This window comes from Capra hircus, chromosome 5 (assembly GCF_001704415.2).
Source record: "Capra hircus breed San Clemente chromosome 5, ASM170441v1, whole genome shotgun sequence".
NCBI lineage: Eukaryota > Metazoa > Chordata > Mammalia > Artiodactyla > Bovidae > Capra > Capra hircus.
This window is the reverse complement of record NC_030812.1, coordinates 69,314,635-69,339,621: the sequence shown is the minus strand read 5'-3', so window position 1 is coordinate 69,339,621 and position 24,987 is coordinate 69,314,635. Positions and strand designations below refer to the sequence as shown.

Sequence of the window (24,987 nt, the reverse complement as noted above, 5' to 3'; positions counted from 1 at the left end):
GAGCCAACTAGGATCCAGAGAGGTTAAGGAATTTGCCAAGGTCACCCAGTCAGCAGGAATGAAAGCAGTGTTCCACCCTAGGCGGTCTGAGCCGGGGGGCCTACTCACTTACTTCCTGCAGCCAGCGGCCTCCAAAACTCAGGAGGCAACATGGCACCAGGGATAAATGCAAGTCAGAGCTGTGGATAGAAGACACCCCCGAGATGGTGACGGTCTCAGGCCAGCTACACATGCAGGGGAGGGGAAGACCTACAGACCCGGCTTCAGAAGTAGATCTGAGCCTCAAATGTGGCATTTACTTGCTGGCCAAACTTGTCGCCAAACCAAGAGCCACTAAGTAAGCTATTGCTATCACTGGGACCTTTGCCTGAATGAGCATCAGAGCAGGACAGGTGGGGAAGGGGGGCGACACAGTGGCACTGGTAGTCGCCCGAGTGAGGGGCAAAATGCCATCAGAAGAGGGACACACTCTACTTACTGCCCTGCGGTGACCTGAACGAGAAGGAAGTCCAAGCGGGAGGGCATATATGTTTATGTGGGCTTGGCAGGTGGTGCTCGTGGTAAAGAACCTGCCTGCCAATGCAGGAGATAGGACACATGGCTCAATCCCTGGGAAGATTCCCTGGAGGAGGACATGGCAACCCACTCCAGTATCCTTGCCTGGAGAATCCCCTGGACAGAGGAGCCTGGTGGGCTACAGTCCATGGGATGGCAAAGAGTTAGACACAACTGAAGCGACTTAACATGCACACACAATGTGTTTATGTGGGCTGATTCATCTTGCTGTGCAATAGAAACTACTACAACAGTGTAAAGCAACAATCAGTTCAGTTGCTCAGTCGTGTCCAAGTAATTGTGACCCCATGGGATTGAATCTGCATCTCCTGCATTGGCAGGCAGATTCTTTACCACTGAGAGGAGCTACATTTCATCACTTCCTAAGCCCTCCAGTGCCTTTCCACCAGAACGCTTTACCTTTGCAGACCAGGTCCTGGCCTCCTGCTCCCCCACGTCATCCCAGACATTCTGATTCTCCTGGGCCCTCACACACACTGCAGATAAGTCACCTCCTCAGGGAGGCCCTTCCTGGACACCCAACCCAAGGGAGCCCTGGGCACCTCTGTATATCCCTGCTCTAATTGTTCCCTTAGTCTTATCACTGACTTATTTGTTCTTGTTAATTTATTTATTCATGTATTATTTTTCTCCCCTAATTAGAATGCAAACTCCATGCCAGGATGGTTTGGTCACAATGTAATCCCAGCCTGGAGAAAGGTAGGCTTTGCAGTTACTATTTGTTAAATGAATTATAAAAAGTAAGACTTGCAGAGCAGTTTTCCATGCCAGGAATGAGTTCTGTGATTAACATGAATTAGCTCATTTAATCCTCACATCACCCTGATGCAGCTGGCCCTAATTATCATCCCCATTTTACAGATGAGCGAACAGAGGCAGAAGGGGTTAACTATCTTGCCTAAATGACAGCCAGGATGAGAATCCAGGCAGTCTGGCTGCCCAGTCTTAGCTCCACACCACACGGAGGTCCAGTAGCTCTGGTTTGCCCTCAGGCTATAGCCTCAACTCCCTGACACAATGAGATCAGATCTTATCTCCTTTCCAGCCTCATTCTGGCCATTCCCTGATGCACACACTAAGTTCCAGTCCCGCGGAAACTTCTGGAAGACCCTGCCCTTTGTTGTCTCCACCATTTACCTTTGCTGTTTTCTACCAGATACTTATCTTTCTTGACCTACTCCTTTCTTACCCTGAAGGTTCCAGTCCAGAGTTTCAGCTCAGCAAGCTTCCTGAAGGCTTGGGTCAGGTGCCCCCTCCTAGGACCCTGTACTTCCTCAAACCCTGTGTGTAGTCCACCCTGGTGCACACGTATGTTCACCCATCTGCAGTGGCTCCCCTCTCGTTCATTTGTCTTAGCAGATATTTACTGCATGCCCAGCCTTGCAGGTGCTAGGGAGACAGCCCTGCGCAAACCACAGTCTCCAACCATACAGACCTAACATCCTAGTGAAGGGGATACACAAGAAAGAAACAAAAATATGAAGTCAGGGAAAATGATGCAGGTAAAGGCAGAGGAGAGGGAAAGAGAGTAACAGGGTAGGGCTGTATTAGAGGGTTCAGGGATGGCTGTGCATTCACTAAACCAATGGTCTCCAAATTGTTTTGATCATATACCCTATAATTCTTGAGGGTACCTCCCCAGGATATGAACATATATTTAATTACAGGCTCCCCTAATTACTGCTGTACTACTCTATCACAGTTCATTATAGAATAGACATAAAATATAGAAATACCTTAAAGATGAGTGAAAAAATGACTTAGGAAGAGATGTTCTGGAACGTTTCTCTTGCCTCTTGGTGCAGCATACTGCATGTTTGCATGTACCCTGACTCAAAGACCCCCGTGCCAGAACGGCAGCTCGGCTTAGTGTTAAAAAGGAAAAACACAAACTCCTGATCCTGGCAAATTACATGCAGCAGACACCCCAAAATAATCTGTCAGGTGACTCAGGGAATGGGGTTCATTAGACACCGGGTAAGTCAGCCTCAGACAGTCATGTCCTAATTCTTGGACTCAGTTTCTCCGTCTATAAACACAGGGTGTGGTCTCAATCCCCAAGGGCCTTGGTGAGTCTACATGGGCCCAGAGACCCAGGCTCGGGTTCCCTCAGCCTGAACCAACCACTGTTCCCCAACCTAGAAGGAAGCCCACTTGGTCCTGCAGCAACACACAGCAAGCTCTGGTGTGGGCAGGGCTTTCATTTGCTGGCCTTTTATTGATTTTTACTGGTTCACACAGAAAGGGAAAAAATGCAAACAAAGAAACAAAGGCACTCCATCTCTAACCCCAGCAAATTATGCAGAGATTCAAGAGAGTAATGAAAACCATAAAGCATCTGCTGAAATAAGAGCTCCCAATCTTCTATAATCTTTGGTGATAAAACGGAACACAGCAGGCCAGTGACACCCATTCATAAATCCTGGGTCCATTTACTGGGGCTCAGAACACATTTGCCAGTGCTGAGAACCCATTCTGTTGTTCTGCACACCTGCTGGGGTTAAAGGCAAGTCCTTTAAATGTCATGGGTGGTTCTCAGCATTGTCAAAGCCAGGGATGCCAGGGGTCTGAGACTTCTGTTGCTGCAGAGAATGTAGACGGTAGAGATTCGCTGGCTTTCCGGACGGTGGCCAGACAGCCCTGTGAGGGGTTAGGGTAGATGTGAGTAAAGTCCATCGTTAGGTTCAGGAATCTGGGGCTCCGAGAAATCAACTTGTCCCAGAGTTACACAGAGAGGAGTGGAGGCAAGATTCAAGGCAAAACTCAAGGCCAAGGCTACCCAACAGCCTGACCCATGAATACTCATTCTTCTGGAAGTTTCTGTAAGCTCGAGCCTGAGTCAGTCTTTGTTATCTGTTTCCCACTCCCTAGCACAAGGCTTTGCGGGTGGGAGTAGGTGACTAACATGGAGAAAGGGGTGGAGGGAGAGGAGAGAGGGGGATTCAGTTTATGGCTTGTCTGCTGATACTGAGAACAGTGCTAAAAACAACCATTCATAGAGCCTTAGCTCACATCAGCTGCCGCAACCAGTGCTTTAAATACAATGTCTCAGTTACTCTTTCCAATAACCTCTGGGGAGGTCACTGTTGCAATCCCCATTGTTTAGAAGGGGAAGGGGAAACAGAGGCACAGAGAAGTTCAGTAACTTGCCCAAGGTCACTCAGCAAGTAGGTGGTCAACCCGGAACATCAGTTCTGACAGGTCCAATGCTTGACCACCTGCCTGTCACTGGGAGCAGAAACTGAGTTATTGTTTCCGGCACCTCTGCTAGTCTGCACTGTAAGAGAGGGGGCAGCTCTCATATCAAGAAGAGGCAGCATCCAGTGACTCCGGTGATACAGCTTCCTGGGGAACCCTGATGTCGGTCCACAGGGCAGGATGTGCAGCCAAAGTCCTGCCAGGGAACATTTGCACAAGTGACAGAAGATCCACTCTCATTCCCCAAAGCGAAAGGTGTCAGCACAGTTGTAGATCTGGACATGAAGAGTCAGGACACAGATGAGAAACGAAAAACAGAGAAAATGGGCTGGTGTGGAGCTGGAACCAGGAGGTTCAAGGGATGAAGAAGCACCAAGAGAATGGGCTGCACTGACTGGACTGCACTTACTTGCTCTGAGACCCTGGACCTCCCAGAGCTTCGGGCTCTCTTTCATTAATATAAAAAGGGGATAATAATGGTACCTACCTTATAGAATTCTTATAAGGATTAAATAGTGTATGTAAATTGCTTTAAGCACAGTGGTTGGCTTATGGGAAGTGCTCAACAAGAAACAGTGGTGGTGGAAATGGTCCAGTCATATAACTGATGTGAAACAGAAGGGGAGGAAAAAGCTTGGGCAGGTAAGATGTAAGGAGGGAGCAATCATATCACCCCCAAGCTTTAAGTGACATGAGGTTAAGAGACTGTATCTGAATACAGCCAAGACAAAGACCGTCATCAAGGGACATGCCCAAGGCTGAGTCACAGCATTTTCTGGGCAGGGACTGTGGCTGAATCATCTGATATTTCTAGCCCTGACATCGGCTTTGCAGAGTGTGCACTCCACTGAGGTTTGAGAAATATCCAAGTGGCGGGTCTCCCAAAGATAATGATGAGGTTATGTTTCCCACTTTCCTTGGCTTGATCTCCCATTACTTCCCTCACTGCTGATTCATTGATCTTCCTTCACTTTTTGAGCATCTGTTGTATGTCATAGTCCTGCTGGAAACTAGAAGAGTATTAAAAGGAGTCTGGGACAGGGCTGTAATTGAAGCAACCAGATGTAAGCTCTAACAACCAGAAGGTGAATTATATATTACACCTGGCCACATCCCACTGCCCACCCCAAACCAGGTCTTTCCCTTTCCTGTTTGGGCTGTGTGTGAAATTTTAAAAGAACAATCTCATTTCTGCCTCTCTTATTTCCAGTTCTCAACAGGCATTTCCTAAGAAGATCACAGCATGGGCTCACAGCAGCTCAGCAAAAAGTTGTTCATCTCATCAGTGGGCCATCAAAACTCAGAACCACAAGGAGAAACCGTGCTGAGCCTCACACTCAACTGTCCCCTCCCGCTGGTCATCACTACCAATGAATAGTCCCAAGCCTTCATGCAGCACAAGCTGGCCCTCCAAGACCCAAGACACCTCTCCAAGGGGATGTAGAGGGGATCCATGCAGCAAGGTAGGTTCCCAGAAAAGCTGAAGAGCAGGTGGAGGTTTACCTATAGGACTTATACACAGAGACAAAGGGGCGCTCCAGGGCTTGGCCCCTGTGTGAGGGAAGGTGAGAAGCAAGACTGGGCAGAAGGAGAAGATGGGCTGTAAGTCAGTCTCAGCGGAGGCCTCAGCCCAGCCCACTAGGTGCTGAGAAGCTGGGGTGACCTTCAGAGCTGTCCTGAACTTCTGAGTGGGGGCCCAGCTTTTATACCCCCAATCTAAAACAAAATAGAAGCAGGCTCACAGTCACTGAGAGAGGGCTGCCTACAGAGGGATATGACTTTAGCCCAGATAGACTTTTTTTTTTTTTCAGTTGAATGAAAGAGTCTTTAAATTCTTTAGTGCTTTACAATTTTCAAAAGTTTCACACACATGATTTCATATATTCCCATAGTAACCCTTTTTCTTCCCACCCCTGAATTCCCCTCCCTACTTCCCTCTCTCCACTAGTAACCACTAGCTTGTTCTCTATACCTGTGAGTCTGCTTTTTAAAAATTTTACCCACTAGTTTGCTGTATTTTTTAATTCTACATATAAGTGATAGCATACAGGCCTGGATGCTCTTTGAACAGAGGCAATTTCCAAAGAGAGCTGCAAGCCCAGGGCTGTACCAGCAATGCTTCAAACAGTGAGGAGGGGCCTTCAGTCCTGAAAGGGTACTCGGTGGCACACCTCTGTGTCAGGGTGCTCTGGTGACAGCCACTGACTTTTTTTCCCATTGAAAAGCACAAGAACAGGGAAGTGGTTGAGATGTTGGATTCTGGAGTCAGACAGGCCTGGGCTCCAATGAAGGACCTATCCCTTCCACCTCTAAGCCCTTCACCTGTAAACTGGGGCCACTAACAGTATCCCCACATTCAGCTACTGTAGGGCTGGATAAGACAACACACACGCCTTGACACAGTAATCATTCCATATAAGGCAGTTCTGGTCGTTATCACAAACCCACAATAGAGGCATACACTGCTTACTCCTGGCCATAGCAATCATATTTTCTCATTCTTAGCCTCACAGAGTCTGCAGCACACATGTAAATCCATCAGAAATGTATTCAGGGCCTACAAATATATATAGGGAATAATCCCAGGTCCTAGAAGGACTGTGGTGATCCATGGCGAAAGCCTGGCCCTCGAGGATTTGAGTGGGCCAAGAGAACCAATGTCTTCTTGGCTCTAAGAAGAAACATACAGGCCCAGCAAGAGGACAGAGAGGGCTGGCAGGGGCTGGGATGGTGGAGAAAGGGGAGGGTTGTTTGGACAGAACGAATGCCCAAGGAATCATCTCTGGAAGCAATAAGCAAACTCCAGATGGAAGTGAGGAAGGAGCACTGGGTGCCTCGGGGATACCATCCTGGTGGTTAGGAGCTGCCTGTCATATTCGGAGAATGACAAAAAGGGGCCTGAGATTAGAAAACCATGTACAAGCAGAAAAGCCCTGGGGCTGAAGAGGCAGCCAGGCTGGACCATACAGAGCCTTAGGTCAGGCGAAAACTCTGGATTATCCTCCAAGGGTGATGGGAAGGAAGGCCTTGGCAAGTTTTTGAGCAGGTGAGGAACACTGCTGGGGTTCGTGAGATTCTAACACACAGGAGGAGACATCCAACACACAAGAGGAGACGTCCATAAACAAAAATTGCCCAGCGCGGTCTATGTCAGTGGAGGAAGAAGGGAGAGGATCCGAGATCCCAGAGTGGTAAGGAGTCTCCTGAGAGTATCTGGCCCAGCTCCTTGCCCTCTGAAAACTAAGGATGAACATCGCCACATTGTGGATGAGGGATCTGAGCCCAGAGATGTCAGGAGACCTGCTGAGGGTCCCTCAGTCACCCGCGGCCCGTGAGAGACGGAACAGGGACCCGGATGCTCTGTTCTCTCTGGAAGTCCACCAGCCCATGCCGGGGAGTGAACAGGCTTTGGTTTCTGCTGCTGCTGTTCTGTTCTAAGGCAATCCCTGGCACTAATGTGGGTTGTAAAAAGAAACACTTCAGAGAGGTTCCTCAGTTGCAGCAGCTGAGGTGCCAGTTCAATGGTTTCTCTACATCCTCTGACCAGACTCTCTCTGTTCCAAACACTGGAGGAGGCCAGAAAGACTTAACCTTTCCCTGGAGCCACCTACTTCCTCCATCCTTGAGTCCAGCCCAGGACCCAAGACAGAAAACAGCCCAGCTCTCAGATAAGCATGAACTCCAGAGAGTCTCCAGTGTGTGAATCAGATCATTCATCACAGAGGGACTCTGCATGGTGCCTGCAGAAAAAGTATGAGAAGATTCAGGACCACAAGCCAAGAAGCCTCTAGCTTGAGCCCATCTTCCTCTGCCAGAGCCCAGAAAGCAAACACGCTTCTGAGGATCACTTTCTGTACATTAAGCATCACTTGCAAGCAGGGCAGTCAAGAATCCCCATCCTGGCATCATAGGAGGAGCTACGATGTCCAGGACCAGGAACACAGCCCGTTTAGATACAGCCAGGAGAAAGGAGGGCATGAGGAAAGTCCCCCCAGCCCCACCTGCCTCTCTCCACCTGGCCCACCAACACGCAGAGATCTGAAAGCCCAATCTTGGTCTCAGTGTGAGGAGGGTCTCAGCCTCGGAGGGTAAGGAGTGGGGAGAGGACGTGAGTGAGGTCTCGGAATCTACCCCCCACTGTGGGGTAGGGCAGAAATCGCTCATAGCTCCAGGAGGGGCCTGACAGGTGCAAGCAGCAGGGGGAGGAAATGTAGGTTAGGCATGTAGGGCAGTTCTGAAGCTGGGGCTTGTCTGTCGGGAAGTTAGGCAGGGGCCATCAGAGACAGGAAGCAGAACAGGCAAAGGACCAAGCGGACCTCAAAGCCTTCCATTTGGAAAAGGAGCAGAGGGAGGAGAAGAAAGAATTGCTCTGCTGAAGCAGAGGGAGGGTTGTTAGGGAGGCCAGCTGAGCAGAGGCAGAGCGGCCAGCAGGCCCTCCCCCGCCCACTCCCACGGGCACCTGGGCCAGGTGGTACAGGAGCCGAAAATCCACCTACCTACCGTGGAGACACGTGGAGACCCGAGGCTGGGCCGCTGCCCAGGACACTCACTAATAATTCCACTAAAAGTCCTCTCTGCCAGAACAAATGTCTCCCTCCCGCACATCCTGAGCTCCCCTCATGAACTCCGCTCCAGCATTTATCCTGTCTGACATTTATTTGCTGGGTTGTGTGCTCAATTCTTCCACAAATATTTACTGAGCATGAATAAGGCACTGGGCTGGGGGCTGTGAAGGATACTAAGTTACAAGATCATCCCTCTCTCAAGGACAGACAGCCCAGGCACCTGGAATCCAAGCTCAGCTCCATCACTTCCTAGCAGTGTGACCTTGGGCAAATTCCTCCAGCTGTCTCAATTTCAGTTCTTTTTCTGTACAGAAAAAGAGATGGGGATATGGAGTGTTATGGGGATAGGGAGAACAGAGATGGGGCTATGGAGTGATAAAGCCTGAAAGGGCGAAAAAGGGGTCAGATCAAGGCCTCTGCCTAACATCATAATTGCCATTTATCAATCTCCCACTAGTAAGTGTCCCGAACTGCTTCCCATGCTTTATGGATATCATCCCTAAATCTTACCATCACCCTACAAAGTGGGAATTGCTCTATCTGTACACAGATGCAATGGTAAACGGTAGTGACCTTGCACAGGGCCTGGCATATGGTAGGAGTGGGAAGAAATGTTGAGTTAATTCATTCTCTGGACACATAATTGTGTCTGAGTGCATGTGTGCTAAGTTGGTTCAGTCACGTCCAGCTCTGTGAGACCTATGGACTATAGCCCTCCAGGCTTCTATGTCCATGGGATTCTCTAGGCAAGAAGACTGGAGTGAGTTACCATTTCCTTCTCCAGGGGATCTTCCCAAACCAGGGATCCAACCTGGGTCTCTTATGTCTCCAGCACTGGCAGGCAGGTGCTTTACTGCAAGTGCCCCTCTGGGAAGCCCACAGTTGTGTCTGCTGCTGCTGCTGCTGCTGCTAAGTCGCTTCAGTCGTGTCTGACTCTGTGCGACCCCATAGACGGCAGCCCACCAGGCTCCCCCATCCCTGGGATTCTCCAGGCAAGAACACTGGAGTGGGTTGCCATTTCCTTCTCCAATGCATGAAAGTAAAAAGTGAAAGTGAAGTTGCTCAGTCGTGTCCGAGTCTTCGCAACCCCATGGACTGCAGCCTACCAGGCTCCTCTGTCCATGGGATTTTCCAGGCAAGAATATTGGAGTGGGGTGCCATTGCCTTTTCCAACAGTTGTGTCTACTAAGCACTAAATGTTTCTAGGCCAGTGTTTCTCAACCAGAGGTGATTTTGCCTCTCCCCTGGGGAATAATCAGCAACACCTGGAGACATTCTTAATTGCCACAGCTTGGAAATGGGCAGTGATGCCAGCATCTAGTGGGCAGAGGCCAGGGATGCTGCTTGAAGTCTCACAAAGCACAGGGCAGTGCCCCACCAAGGGGGATTATCTTGTCCGAACTGTTGACAGTGCTGAGGCTGAGAAACCCTGCTCTAGTGCACCAAACAGACCAGCGTTCCTGGAGCGTACATCCAAAAGCATGGACAGAAAATGGACAAATAACAAGTTAATATGGAGGGGTCTGCTGAGGAGAAAAATACAGTAGAACAAGAAGGAAGAGTGATCGAGTCAGAAGGGGACAGAAGAGGACACTGAGCAGAGACCAGAAGGAAGTTAGGGGTGCCCTGCTGGGTGTGATGGACCAAAGCCCCGGGGCAGGGCACACAAGCATCCTCAGGTGAAGGAGGGCCGTGCAGCTGGACTGCAGAGAGTCGGGAGCCTGTGGTGGAGATTGGGTCAGAAAGTGACTGGCACAGTTTAGTTAGTTGTGGACATCTTCTGGCCCCCAGGGGCGGTGCACTCGTTGAGGACACAGGTCATGCCTTTGTACATAACCTCTCAGTGCCACACGCTTGATGGAACCGAGCTGATAAAGACGCCAAGCTGACTTATATTTTGGCTCAGGGCAGGCAGTTTCCTGTATTATGAAATTTGCATAAGACACATTGTCCCTACTTTGTTCTGGTTTGGGGCAGGAAATGGGTTTAAATGTGCTTTCATCTTTCATTTTTAAATTGTTAGTTGGCTTTCGATCATTTCAGGAGAGAGAGTATAATGATAAGTATCATTGAGGAGGGAATCACAAGTCCTAGAGCTGGTTGTGAATAGAATGTCTACACTGGCCTCTCAGTCTAAATGAGAAGAGGTATCCATTCATGGATCCAACACATAGTTACTGGAGATAACCACAGGGCAGAACTGGGGTGATGCAAAAATGAATCAAGCACAGATTCTTCTCTCCAGCAACTTACACAGGGGAGGGGTAGAAAAGTTAAAATGTATACATAACTAATAATATTAGGTACAAAGTGGTGCCTAGAATGATGTTAAGAATTCTGATACCCCATGTGAACTCTGAGAAAAAGTGCTGTGATCAATTATCTGGGTCTGCCACCAACAGGGAAGACAGGTGGCTGACATTCCTAGTATTTTTGCTTAAGTGGAGACCAAATAAGTGGAAATGTAGCTTTAAGAGTGAATTATGTCCTTCCTTTTTAATGATTAACACAGAAATATAATTAATATGCAACACTACTGAAGCGGAAATGGAGGAGCAGCAAGAAACTCAATTTCATAACATCCAGTGTACGTTTATTGACCTCTTCAACTCTAGGACTATTTAAGAAATCAGAGAAAGAGTAAGGAGTTCTCTGCTTTTAAATGGCTAATTACAAGCAAGACTCAGCCAAAGTTTACCATTTAAAAGCAGGGCACAAGGGACTTTTGTGGCAGTTCAGTGGTTAAGATTTGTGCTCCTACTGCAAGGGGTGCAGGTTTGAGCCCTGGTTGGGGACCTAAGTCCCTTGGACTGCAAGGAAATCCAACCAGTCCATCCTAAAGGAAATGAGTCCTAAATATTCATTGGAAGGACTGATGTTGAAGCTGAAGCTCCAATACTTTGGCCACCTGATGCGAAGAGCTGACTCATCTGGAAAGACCCTGATGCTGGGTAAGACTGAGGGCGGGAGGAGAAGGGGACGACAGAGGATAAGATGGTCAGATGGCATCACTGACTCAATGGACATGAGTTTGAGTAAACTCCGGGAGTTGGTGATGGACAGGGAGGCCTGGCATGCTGCGGTCCATGGGGTCAAAGAGTCGGACATGACTAAGCGATTGAACTGAACTGAACTGGGGACCTAAGATCCCTCATGCTGCGTGGTGCAGCCAAAAACCAAAAAAATCTATACTTTAATTAAAAAAATTTTTTAAACTGATTAAAATCAGGAGGTGAGCTCTGGACTGCAGGCCCCTCCCCACCCCACCTCCACCAGGAGGTGGACTTGAGGAGTCTGGCAGGAAAGCAGTGAAATCTCTTCTGAGAACTGGATTTGCCAGTCAAATTCTTCCCTGCCAGGCCCTGGACGGACAGGACAAGATATCCTGTGACTGCCTGGACTTTTGCAAGCTTGTGCAGTGACAGTTTGAGGGCCAACTTCCCAAGTCACCTTTCTTTGGGATTCTACCCACTGCTGTTTTGTTCAAGCTGTTGAAGAACTCTGTCTGCCTGGCGGAAGCAGCCTATAGATGGGACTTAGTCTAGCTCTGACATAACAAAGCTCCAGAATGATCTTCCCACTTGCTAGTCAACCTGGGATTGAGGTAAAGGCAGTGCACAGGTTTCAGGATCCAGAGAGAGATGGAATTGCTTCATCAATATCACAAAGTGAAGGCATGTCTGGGGAGAGCGTTTTGGCTCTGCTGTGCCAGCAGTACTTCAAGACACAAACAATGGGAAGGGAGAGGGTAGGAGGGAGGTAAGGGGAATCCCTCAGAGATGCACCCTTCACCCTCAGACGGTTGCTGTGTTGGGAGGAGGTGGTCAACCTTGCTGGCCAGTGTGACCTCTCACTTAGAGGGACAGCCCTCCAAGGCTCAGGAAAGAAGGAGACAGAACAGAGCTGCAACCAAGAGATCAAAAGCTTAAGTCACAAAAGTGTTTGTTTGTTTGTTTAAGTCCTTTTTTGAAAGGCAACCTAAAAAAGTGCCTTCATATAGCCAGCTTTATGCCACCTTTAAATTAAACTGTTTTCAGAGGCAGAGGCTGAACAGCCCAGAGCCCATTTGTGAAGCCTTCAAACCTGCAGCCCAAAGACCTTGCTTTATTTTGTCTATTTTTATTTTCATTTCTGGAGAAAGGGCTGAAAGGGGAAGGGGAGCCAAGCAGAAATACTACATGTTCCAGAAGCCCACGTGCAGAAATAGGCAGGCAAGATGAGCATTCAGATGGCTCCTTCAGCATCCCCAGCTAAGCATCTGCCACGTGCCAGGCCCTTGTCTCAGAGCCTCGAGGGGGTGGACAGAACAGGTGCTCCATGGGGACCCTGGTAGTGATCACAAATGTGCTGGTGAGAAGGCCAGTGGAAGCTTCATGAGTCCACATGGGACACCACAGAAACACCAGAAATAATTGAGTGGAAGCTGTGGAAGAGGTGGGGCAAGAGACAATGACATTTAGGGGGCTGGGGTAACATGTTCCCTCACTTAAATCCACACTTTGATGAGGCCTGGGGAAATAGCTCAGAGCACCCTTAAAGGCATTGTCTGAGATGAACGGATAAAGAATATGTGGTAAATATATGCAATCGAATACTACTCAGCCACAAAAAAGAATGAAATAAGGCTATTTGCAGCAACATGGATGGACCTAGAGATTACCATACTAAGTGAAGTCAATCAAAGACAAATCTTGCATGAGATCACTTATATGTGGAATCTTTAAAAAATGATATAGATGAACTTATTTATAAACAGAAATAAGCTTACAGACATAGAAAACAAACTTATGGTTACCAAAGGTGATGAGAGGCAGATTGGGATTTATAGACACACACTACTATATATAAAATAAACAATAAAAATCTACTGTATAGCATAAGGACCTATATTCAATATCTTATGCTGCTGCTGCTGCTAAGTCACTTCAGTCATGTCCGACTTTGTGTGACCCCATAGACGGCAGCCCACCAGGCTCCCCCATCCCTGGGATTCTCCAGGCAAGAACACTGGAGTGGGTTGCCATTTCCTTCTCCAATGCATGAAAGTGAAAAGTGAAAGTGAAGTCACTCACTTGTGTCCAACTCTTAGCGATCCCATGGACTATAATAACTTATAATAGAAAAGAATCTGAAAAAGAATATATATATGTATACATGCATACATACATATCCAACTGAATCACTTTGCTGTACACTTGGAACTAACACAACATTGTAAATCAATTACACTTCAATTTTTTAAAAAAAATTTCAAAGTCATTGTCTGCTGCTGATCATCTGAGGGGAAATAACATTCACTGAGGATTATGCATTTCCATATATTGTAGTATTTAACTCTTACAACAATCCTAGGTGGTTCATATTATCATCTGTTTTACAGATGAAGAAACAGAGGCTCAGAGAGGTTGAGGAAGTTGCTCAAGTTCATGTGACTGGGAAGTGGTGGAGCCAGGACTGAGCACAGGTTCTTCTGACCTCAAGAACAACATTCATTTCATTATGCCTACCACTTCCCAGCATTACAGGAAACTGTCAAGGCTCACTTGCTCAGAACGCAACATACCAATTGTGCAAAACAAAAACCTCGTTCTGCTTGTTTTCAAATGGTAAGGTTCAGAGAACTCAGAAGAGAAAAAAAAGCTCAGAAACAAACCTATGCATACAAGAACCTGATTTATGATAAAGGTTGCCTCTTTCTTATGTCAGTGGAGAAAGGACTGACTCTTTAATAACGCTGAGAAAACTGGCTCACTAAATGAATTTGGATCCCTCTCACATATATAAAGGTAGATTCCAAATGAATTAAAAAACATAAATCTGGAAAAAGAAATCTATAAGCTAGCAGAATAAAGTGGGAGAGATTATCTTCATGAACTCAGGGTATGAAAGAACCTCTTAAATAAGTTCCCCAAAGCACAATCCATTTAAAAAAAGTACTTGATTAAATAAAAATAAAAGGCTTCCATTCAACAAAAGGCACTATGGACAAAGTTAACAGAGAAGTGGCATAGTGGAAAAAGATATAGACTGTGCAATTTCTAAGCACAATGAAGGATTAATATTGAGCCCACCCTAGGAATACCAATAAATCAATAAGAAATAACAGAAAAAATGGTCTGTAAATATGAATTGGCAGTTCAAAAAAGTGGAAACTAGAATGTTAGCATGCTCAACAGATATATAGAAAATTCCCAAAGTCATTGTTAATGAAAGAAATGAAGAAATTCCTCATTATACCCAATAAATTATCAAAATTTGAATGCTTAATATTGACTGTTGGAGAGGATATGGGTAAGTAAGAACCCACACACTTATGTCAGTGGAGAAAGGACTGACTCTTTAATAATGCTGAGAAAACTGGCTCACTAAATGAATTTGGGAGTCTAGATTGGTGTAGCCATTCTAGAGACTCATCTGGTAGTGACTATTGAAAGAAACCTAGTGCCTGTTAACCTTATGACCCAACAAACACATGCTTGGGTACAGAGCTCAGAGAGACACCTGCACAGGTCTATAAGGGGATAAGCAAAGGATATTTGTGACTGTACTGCTCATGGTGATGGGGAATTGGAAGCAACTAGTTGCCTATGGCTAAAGAATGGATAAATGCAAAAATGGTGGGCACCTACTATGTGGTAGTTTTAGGACATTTCACAATCATTTCTAGCTTTCCTCCTAAAATTCATGGAAGGATTACATTTTCTATCCCTTACGAAACTGGGAATAGCTATGTGACTTGTTTTGGCCACCTGTGGATCAGTATGCACTCTGCCCCCTTTTGGGCCTTTACAAGAGCCTTTATAAGCCAGTGTGTGATCTGCCAATTTCTCCTCTCCCTGCCATGGTGAATGGTGGAGGCTCCATCAGACTATGACCTGAGTGAGAAGTGAAGCAAAGTTTCCACTGAACTGATGGACCTGTAGTACGGCCAAGCAGTAAACCTTTATCATTTCAAGTCATTAAAAATCTGGTGTTGTTACTGTACCATGACTTAGCTTACCTTGATTGATACAACTATGCAGATGTTAGAAGCAATAAGCTAGATGTACAGCCAAGCACATGGATAGTCTTTAAAACCACAGTGAGAACAAGAGTGAAAATGGCAAGAACAGAGGAAGCTTGTCGGCACAGTATCTTTCCTATAAATCATTAATACACACACACACTCAAAGCAACACTATTTTTTACAAACATATGCCCGCTCCAGGGCATGTAATAGACACCTTACATGGGTATTGACAGGGGAGTAGAGATCACAGATGACGAGAAAAAAATTAAGACGAGAGAAAACCTGGCATTGCTCATGACGAAACTTCCATAAACTTATGAGTATGAATTACTCAACTCTTCTTATATCTGAGATCCAAAAGAAAAGGCAAGGGAAAGAGGTTGAAATAACTTTCCCTAGTTGATTTCAGAATGCATTTTATGCCAATCAGGCTTTACACCAACCAGACTTGTAAGCACAGAGTTTCCCCACCAGGTTTTAACTGGCCCAGACCGACATTCACTTCGTAACCTTCATGGTCACTGCACTTCCTCAGTACAAAGATGACAGCCACAGCAGCTACTGCCCATACTGCACTTCGCTGTGACCTAAAAAGAGGTGCCCCCATGAGGGAACAGAGCAGCAAACAAGCTGACTGGAGAGGCAAGATCCGAACAGCACCAACCGATGGCACTGATGGGCTGCATCCCTCCATGTGGGGGTGATAGCAGCTCCTGAGAGAATCTCAGGTGAGAACAAGTGGCCAGCCAGTGGGTGAGCCAGCAAGGCATGCTCAGGCCTGCACCTGCAGGAGATGATGCAAGGCTTGTAGCCTGAATCTGCTGTGTCTCAGGAGGACATGGGGTTCAGGAGTAGGCTGGCCTGGAAATCCACTACATAGACACATTAGAGCAACGACTATGCAACAAACACAGCTCAGCCCAAACAGTTCACCAGAGAAGGTACCTGCCATTGTCCCTTTCCTTGGAGTTCCATAGAAGGGTTGGACCTGGAGTCAGGCAGACCTGAGTCTGAATTCAGGGGGTGCCCCAAGGAGAAACTGTGAGTCTCTACCAGACTGTTGGCTCTCTAGGGGCAGGGATCAGGGATTAAAAGACACTTCTTCCTTGGCAGAAAAGCTACGCCAAACCTAGGCAGCATATTAAAAAGCAGAGACATCACTTTGCCTACAAAGGCCTGTATAGTCAAAGCTATGGTTTTTCCAGTAGTCATGTATGGATGTGAGAGTTGGCCCGTTAAGAAGACTGAGTGCTGAAGAATAAATGCTTTCAAATTGTGGTGCTGGACAAGTCTCTTGAGAGTTCCTTGGACTGCAAGGAGATTAAGCCAGTCAGTCCTAAAGGATCAACCTTGAATATTGAACCCTGAATAATCAACCCTGAATATTCATTGGAAGGAGTGATGCTGAAGCTGAAGCTCCAATACTTTGACCACCTGATGCAAAGAGTGGACTCACTGGAAAAAACCCTGATCTGGGGAAGACTGAGGGCAGGAGGAGATGCGGGTGACAGAGCATGAGATGGTTGGATGGCATCACCGACTCAATGGACACGAGTTTGAGCAAGCTCTGGCAGATGGTGAAGGACAGGGAAGTCTGGCACGCTGCAGTTCATGGAGTTGCAAAGAGTTGGACACGACTTAGCAACTGAACAACAACAAGTCCCCAGCACCTCCTTAAATGTTTATTGAATGAATAAAATAATGAATGAGTGACTTAATTTACTGATTAACAAATTAATTTTTTTCCAATGATCTTTGCTTTACACATCTTCTTCCCCCCAGGAATCTAGGGCATTAAGGTATTTATCTCCATGCTGAGCACTGTTCAGGCACACAGCAGAAGCTTATAAATATTTGCTGAATTGAACTGAGCTGTTTATATGCTTCTTATTTTTCTTTTAGAAACCACTAACTTAAATTTACTCATTTTATTTGAGGCACCCCACTTCCAACTCCTAGAATGTAAATAATAGTAATTCCTCTCAACTGTCAAACATATGATACGAGGTTCTTTTGTATTCACTGTCAAGATTAACCCTTATATCAATACTCTTTTATTATGCTTTTTATATAGATAAGTAGGATAAAGCTCAAAGAGGATAAGCAATCAACCCACAGTTTTCTGGAATGCAAGCTAATCATTGTGGAAGGAACAATAGAACTAGAAAAATCACTATTTTGCAATCTTTAGTAAGTGACTCAGGTGAGGATCATCAATGGAGGCTAAGACTTCTGAGAGGAAGACTGTTGGAGAATAGGATATTCATGTGCTGTCAAAATATCACTCACTTAATCTGTGAGTTAAAAAGGAAATCTGTGTCTTTACAATGGCGAGCTCTTGCTGTCACTTCCTTTAACCAAGAAATCAAACTTTGTGTCTCCAGCTGTGGGATAGCCTGATGTTACGTGCTCCAAAAGGGAGAATGTTATAACAAATACAAAATCATACCTGTGGGCACTCCTGCCAAATGTGTTTCATTTTACCATAACCGGGAGGAAACCATCAGACAAATCCAGAATGTGGGGACATCTGCAAGACATGTGGCCTGTTTTTCTTCAAAAACATTATCATGAAAGCACAAAAAGGCAGGGGAGCTGTTCTAGATTTAAAAGGGACTGAAGACATTTAGCAATCAGAGGTAATGCATTGGTTGCTGGTCTGTTAAAAGCTATCAAAGTCACTCTTGGTTCATTTCAGGAAAATTAAATAAGAATCAACTAGCAGATGATATTACTGAATTAAGATTAATATTCTGAGGTGTGATAATATTACTGTATTAATGTTACAGCTCTTGATTGCAATAATGGTCTTATAATTGTGTAGGAGAATGTCCATGTCATTAGGAAAGGCAGCTGAAGCATTTGGGGTAAAGATGAGGGATGAAGTGTCATGATACCTGAAATTTACTTTTAAATGGCTTGGCAAGAAAGAAATATGTGTGTGTGTGTGTGTATGTGTAAAGAGAGAGAAAGGGAGAGGGAGCATACAATTGTGACAAAATGCTACCAGTTGGTGAAACAAGGTAAAGATAAAGGGTATAGAGGCATTCATCATACTAGTTCTTCAGGTTTCCCACAGGTTTGAACAATCTTAATTAGAAAAAAGTAGTGGCTCCTGGAGCTGGGAGGGACTCTCCTGGACCGTCTCTGGCCACCCCAGGTCCTTGGGCTTCAAACTTTGTGTCTCCAGCTGTGGGACACCCTGATGTTATGTGCTCCAAGGGGGAGAATGCTATAACAAATACAAAATCATACCTGTGGGCATTCCTGCCAAATGTGTTTCATTTTACCATAATCAGGAGGAAACCATCAGACAAATCCAGAATGTGGGGATATCTGCAAGACACGTGGCCTGTTTTGCCACATGTCTAGGGAAAGGCATGTGGCAAAGGAATATATGACCAATAAAATTATAGTATCTTCAAAGTGTGCAGTGTGGGGAGGAACAAGATGGCAGAGGAGTAGGTGGACGTGGGATACATCTCTACATTAGATGAGATGGATCTCATTGATATCCTCAGGACATTCCATCCAAATGCAGAAGAATATACCTTCTTCTTAAGTGCACATGGAACATTCTCCAGGATAGACCACATCTTGGGTCACAAATCAAACCTCAGTAAATTAAAAAAAATTGAAATTGTATCAAGCATCTTCTCTGACACAACGCTATGAGACTAGATATCAATTACAAGAAAAAGAAACATAAACACATGGAGATTAAACAACATGTTTCTAAATAACCAAAAGGTTACTGAAGAAATCGAAAGGGAAATCAAAAGATTTCTAGAAACAAATGACAATGAAAACAGAACAACTCAAAACCTATGGGCTGCAGCAAATGCAGTTCTAAGAGGGAAGTTCACAGCAATACAATCCTACCTCAAGAAACAAGAAAAACATTGACTAGACAGCCCAACTTTACACCTAAAACAACCGGAAAGAAAAAGAACAAAAAGCTCCCAAAATTAGTAGAAGGAAAGAAATCATAAAGATCTGGGCAATAATAAATGAAAAAGAGATGAAAGAAACAATAGTAAAGATTAATAAAACCAAAAGCTGGTTCTTTGAGAAGATAAACAAAATTGACAAACCTTTAGCCAGACTCACCAAGGAAAAAAGAGAGAAGAATCAAATCAACAAAATTAGAAATGAAAAAAGGACTCTTTGTGACCCCATGAATTGCAGCATGCCAGGCCCCCCTGTCCATCACCAACTCCCGGAGTTCACTCAGACTCACGTCCATAGAGTCAATGATGCCATCCAGCCATCTCATCCTCTCATCTCCTTCTCCCCCTGCCCCTAACCCCTCCCAGCATCAGATTCTTAGAAAAGTTCAATCTTCCAAGACTGAACCAGGAAGAAATAGAAATTATGAACAACCCAATTACAAGCACTGACATTGAAGCTGTGATCAAGCATCTCCCAAAAAACAAAAGTCCAGGACCAAATGGCTTGACAGGAGAATTATATCAAATATTTAGAGAAGAACTAATGCCTACCCTTCTGAAACTCTTTCAAAAAAATTGCAGAGGAAGGAACACTTCCAAACTCACACTACGAGGCCACCTTCACCCTGATATCAAAACCAGACAAAGACAACACAAAAAAAGAAAACTACAGGCCAATATCACTGGTGAAACTAGATGCAAAAATCCTCAACAAAATTTTAGCAAACAGAATTCAACAACACATCAAAAAGTTCATACACCATGATCAAGTTGGGTTTATTCCAGGAATGCAAGGATTCTTCAATATATGCAAATAAATCAATGTGATACATCATATTAACAAACTGAAAGATAAAAACAATATGATAATAGATACAGAAAAAGCCTTTGACAAAATTCAGTACCCATTTATGATTGAAACTCTTCAAAAAGTGGGCATAGAAGGAACCTACCTCAACATAGTAAAGGCCATATAAGATAAGCCTACAGCAAACATTGTTCTCAATGGTGAGAAACTGAAAGCATTTCCCCTAAGATCAGGAACAGCACAAGGGTGACCACCTTCACCACTGTTATTCAACATAGTTCTGGAAGTCCTAGCCACAGCAATCAGAAAAGAAAAAGAAATAAAAGGAATCCAGATTGGAACAGAAGAAGTAAAGCTCTCACTGTTTGCAGATGACATGATACTGTACATAGAAAACTGTAAAGATAGGATCCGAAAATTACTAGAGCTAATCAGTGAATTTAGCAAAGTTGCAGGATATAAAATCAATACACAGAAATCACTTGCATTTCTATATACTAACAATGAAAAATCAGAAAGAGAAATTAAGAAATCAATCCCATTCACCACTGCAACAAAAAAAATTAAATATCTAGGAATAAACTTACCTAAGAAGATGAAAGAACTGTACACAGAAAATTATAAGATGCTAATGAAAGAAATCAAAGAAGACATAAACAGATGGAGAGATAGTCCATGTTCCTGGGTAGGAAGAATCAATATTGTGAAAATGACTATATTACCAGACGCAATCTACAGATTCAATGCAATCCCTATCAAATTAGCAATGGCATTTTTCACAGAATTAGAAGAAAAAAATTCACAATTCATACGGAAACACAAAAGACCCTGAATAGCCAAAGCAGTCTTGAGAAAAAAGAATGGAGCTGGAGGAATCAACCCTTCTGGCTTCAGATTATACTACAAAGCTACAGTCATCACGACAGTATGGTACTGAAACAAAAACATAAATATAGACCAATGGAACAAGATAGAAAGCCCAGAAATAAACCCATGCACCTGTGGGTACCTTATTTTTGACAAAGGACGCAACAATATACAATGGGGCAAAGACAGCCTCTTCAATAAATAGTGCTGGGAAAACTGGACAGCTACATGTAAAAGAATGAAATTAGAACACTTCCTAACACCATACACAAAGATAAACTCAAAATGGATTAAAAACCTAAATGTAAGACCAGAAAATATATAACTCTTAGAGGAAAACATAGGCAGAACACTCGATGACATAAATCAAAGCAAGATCCTCTATGACCCACCTCCTAAAGAATTGGAAATAAAAACAAAAGTAAACAAGTGGGACCTGATTAAACTTAAAAGCTTTACAACAAAGGAAACTATAAGCAAGGTGAAAAGACAGCCCTCAGAATGGGAGGAAATAATGGCAAATGAAACAACTGACAAAGTATTAATTTCCAAAATATACAAGCAGCTCATACAACTCAATACCAGGAAAACAAACAACCCAATCAAAAAGTGGGAAAAAGACCTAAACAGACATTTCTCCAAAGAAGACATACAGATGGTTAACAAACACATGAAAAGATGCTCAACATCACTCATTAGAGAAATGCAAATCAAAACTACAGTAAGCTATCACCTCACATCGGTCAGAATGGCCATCATCAAAGAGTCTACAAACAATAAATGCTGGAGAGGGTGTGGAGAAAAGGGAACACTCTTGCACTGTTGGTGGGAATTGATACAGCCACTATGGAAGATGGTATGGAGATTCCTTAAAAAACTAGGAATAAAACCACCATATGACACAGCAATCCCACTCCTAGGCATATACCCTGAGGAAACCAGGGTTGAAAAAGACACATGTATCCCATTGTTCATTGCAGCACTATCTACAATGGCTAGAACATGGAAGCAAGCTAGATGCTCATCAACAGATGAATGGATAAAGAAGTTGTGGTACATATACACATGGAATATTCAGTTCAGTTCAGTTCAGTTCATTTCAGTTGCTCAGTTGTGTCCGACTCTTTGCAATCCCATGAATTGCAGCACACCAGGCCTCCCTGTCCATCACCAACTCCCGGAGTTCACTCAGACTTATGTCCATCGAGTCAGTGATGCCATCCAGCCATCTCCTCCTCTGTCGTCCCCTTCTCCTCCTGCCCCCAATTCCCCCCAGCATCAGAGTTTTTTCCAATGAGTCAACTCTTTGCATGAGGTGGCCAAAGTACTGAAGTTTCAGCTTCAGCATCATTCCCTCTAAAGAAATCCCAGGGCTGATCTCCTTTAGAATGGACTGGTTGGATCTCCTTGCAGTCCAAGGGACTCTCAAGAGTCTTCTCCAACACCACAGTTCAAAAGCATCAATTCTTCGGCGCTCAGCTTTCTTCACAGTCTAACTCTCACTAAGCCATAAAAACCAATGGACGTCCCTCATAGCTCAGTTGGTAAAGAAGCTGCCTACAATGCGGGAGACCTGGGTTCAATCCCTGGGTTGGGAAGATCCCCTGGAGAAGGGGAAGGCTACCCACTCCAGTGTTCTGGCCTGGAGAATTCCATGGGGTCACAAAGAGTCAGACACGACTGAGCGACTTTCACTTCACTTCATGAAAAGGAACACATTTGAGTCAATTCTCATGAGGTGGATGAACCTAGAACCTATTATAAAGAGTGAAGTGAGTTAGAGAGAGAAAGATAAATACTGTCTTCTAATGCACATATACATAATCTAGACAAATGGTTCTGAAGAGTTTATTTACAGTGCAGCAATGGAGAAACAGACATTAAGAATAGACTTATGGACAGGGGGACAGGGGAGAAGAGGGTGAGATGTATGGAAAGAGTAACATGGAAACTTACATTACCATATGTAAAATAGATAGCCAATGGGAATTTGCTGTATGACTCAGGAAACTCAAACAGGAGCTCTATATCAACCTAGAGGGGTGGGATGGGGAGGGAGATGGGAGGGAGGTTTGAAAGGGAGGGGATATATGTATACCTATGGCTGATTCATGTTGAGGTTTAACAGAAAACAACAAAATTCTGTAAAGCAATTATCCTTCAATAAAAAAATAAATTAAAAAAAAAGTTGTGAGAAAAACATAGATGTTCTGATTTTAAGGCCAAGGATAACCCAGGATACTGACACATCACCCCTAGACGTGGCCCCTGATATACAAGGAATGTCCTCCTTTCTGTCTTTGGGGCTATCACTGAATCCCTTAATAGGCAGAAAGAATAATCAGTCATTCAGATACAGGGGTTACATTCCTTCTTATTCGCTAAAAGGATCTTTTCTGTTGATAAGGTACAAATATATAGTCACTATGGATAAGATGAAGTCTATTTTCCACCCCATTTTCATTTTAATAGTAAAACATATTTACTAAATATCTCTATTAAAGATTGAAGAAAAGGCCATACTTCACTGAATAAGCTGCATTTTCACTAATTTGGTCGCTAGTTAGAGGTTTAAGAGAGATGGCAGCTGTCAGGCATAAGTGCTGCTCTCTTCTATGCCTTCTCCCCAGCAGGCATGACTAATCAATCACTGAACCTTTTCCATAGCCTCAAATGGTACCCTGCAGAGTTTCCTGGTGGTAAGGTTTATCATCTTTACTTTCTTAAAAAAAAAAAAAAAAGACATGTGATGAGAAGGAAAATACCCACTCTTCTCTGCCCAGGAGACTCAATATATGCAAAGAGCTTATGTAACATGTTTTCCCTGGAAAATAGGTGTTTTCAAGGTCTCTGATTTCCTCCTGCAATTATTCATTCAATAATCGTCTGTTAATTGCCTACTGTGTGCTAGGGTCTGGGGTGCCAAGATGAATGAGATCTAATTCCCCTTTGGAAGGCTCACTGATGGATACTGATCATGTGTTCAAGTAGGACACACAGCAAGGAAAGGGAAGAAAGGGCTTCAGAGAAGAAGCAGCACATTCTCAGAAGTCTTCCAGAAGACCAAGTGTGGAAAGGTGCTGGTGGCTTCAATCTCATCAGGAATGTGTGATGTATCCTCCTGATGCCTTACTCTCACTCTGGCTTCATCAGCTCCAATGGGTACCCACAGGCACCTGAGCCAACTATTGGTCTATCTTAGTGTGAGGTCAATCTTCCAGAGTATAAGCTAGATTTAGAAAAGGCAGAGGAACCAGAGGTCCAATTGCCAACATCAGCTGGATCACAGGGAAAGCAAGAGAATTCCAGAAAAACATCTACTTCTGCTTCATTGACTTCCCTGGTGGCTCAGACGGTAGAGCGTCTGCCTACAATGCAGGAGACCCAGGTTCAATCCCTGGGTCAGGAAGATCTCCTGGAGAAGGAAATGGCAACCCACTCCAGTATTCTTGCCTGGAAAATCCCATGGATGGAGGATCCTGGTAGGCTATAGTCCATGGGGTCGCAAAGAGTTGGACATGACTGAGCGACTTCACTTCTTCACTTCAAAGCCTTTGACTGTGTGGGTCACAACAAACTGTGGAAAACTGTTAAAGAGACAGGAATACCAGACCACCTTACCTGACTCCTGAGAAACCTGTATGCAGGTCAAGAAGCAACAGTTAGAATAGGACATGGAACAATGAACTGGTTCAAAATTGGGAATGGTGTACCCCAAGGCTCCCTGCTTATTGTCACCCTGCTTATTTAACTTATATGCAAAATACATCATGCAAAATGCCAGGTGGGATGAAGCACAAGCTGGAATCAGGATTGCCAGGAGAAATATCAATAACCTCAGACCTGCAGATGACACCACCTTTATGGCAGAAAGCAAAGAGGAACTTAACAGCCTCTTGATGAAGGTGAAAGAGGAGAGTGAAAAATCTGGCTTAAAACAACATTCAAAAAAAAAAAAAAAGATCATGGCATTTGGTCCCATCACTTTATGATAAATAGATGGGGAAACAATGG

At 44.6% G+C, this 24,987-nt stretch overlaps 1 protein-coding gene and 1 non-coding gene across 3 annotated transcripts in view; one reads left to right on the top strand and one right to left on the bottom strand.

Annotated features, from left to right (window-relative positions):
• Window positions 1-24,987, bottom strand: part of BTBD11 (BTB domain containing 11) — a 322,152-nt gene that overhangs the window by 249,703 nt on the left and 47,462 nt on the right. The gene's annotated exons all lie outside the window — the stretch shown is intronic.
• On the top strand, window positions 24,311-24,383 carry TRNAC-ACA. The gene has a single exon. It is a non-coding gene; the product is annotated as a tRNA-Cys (tRNA).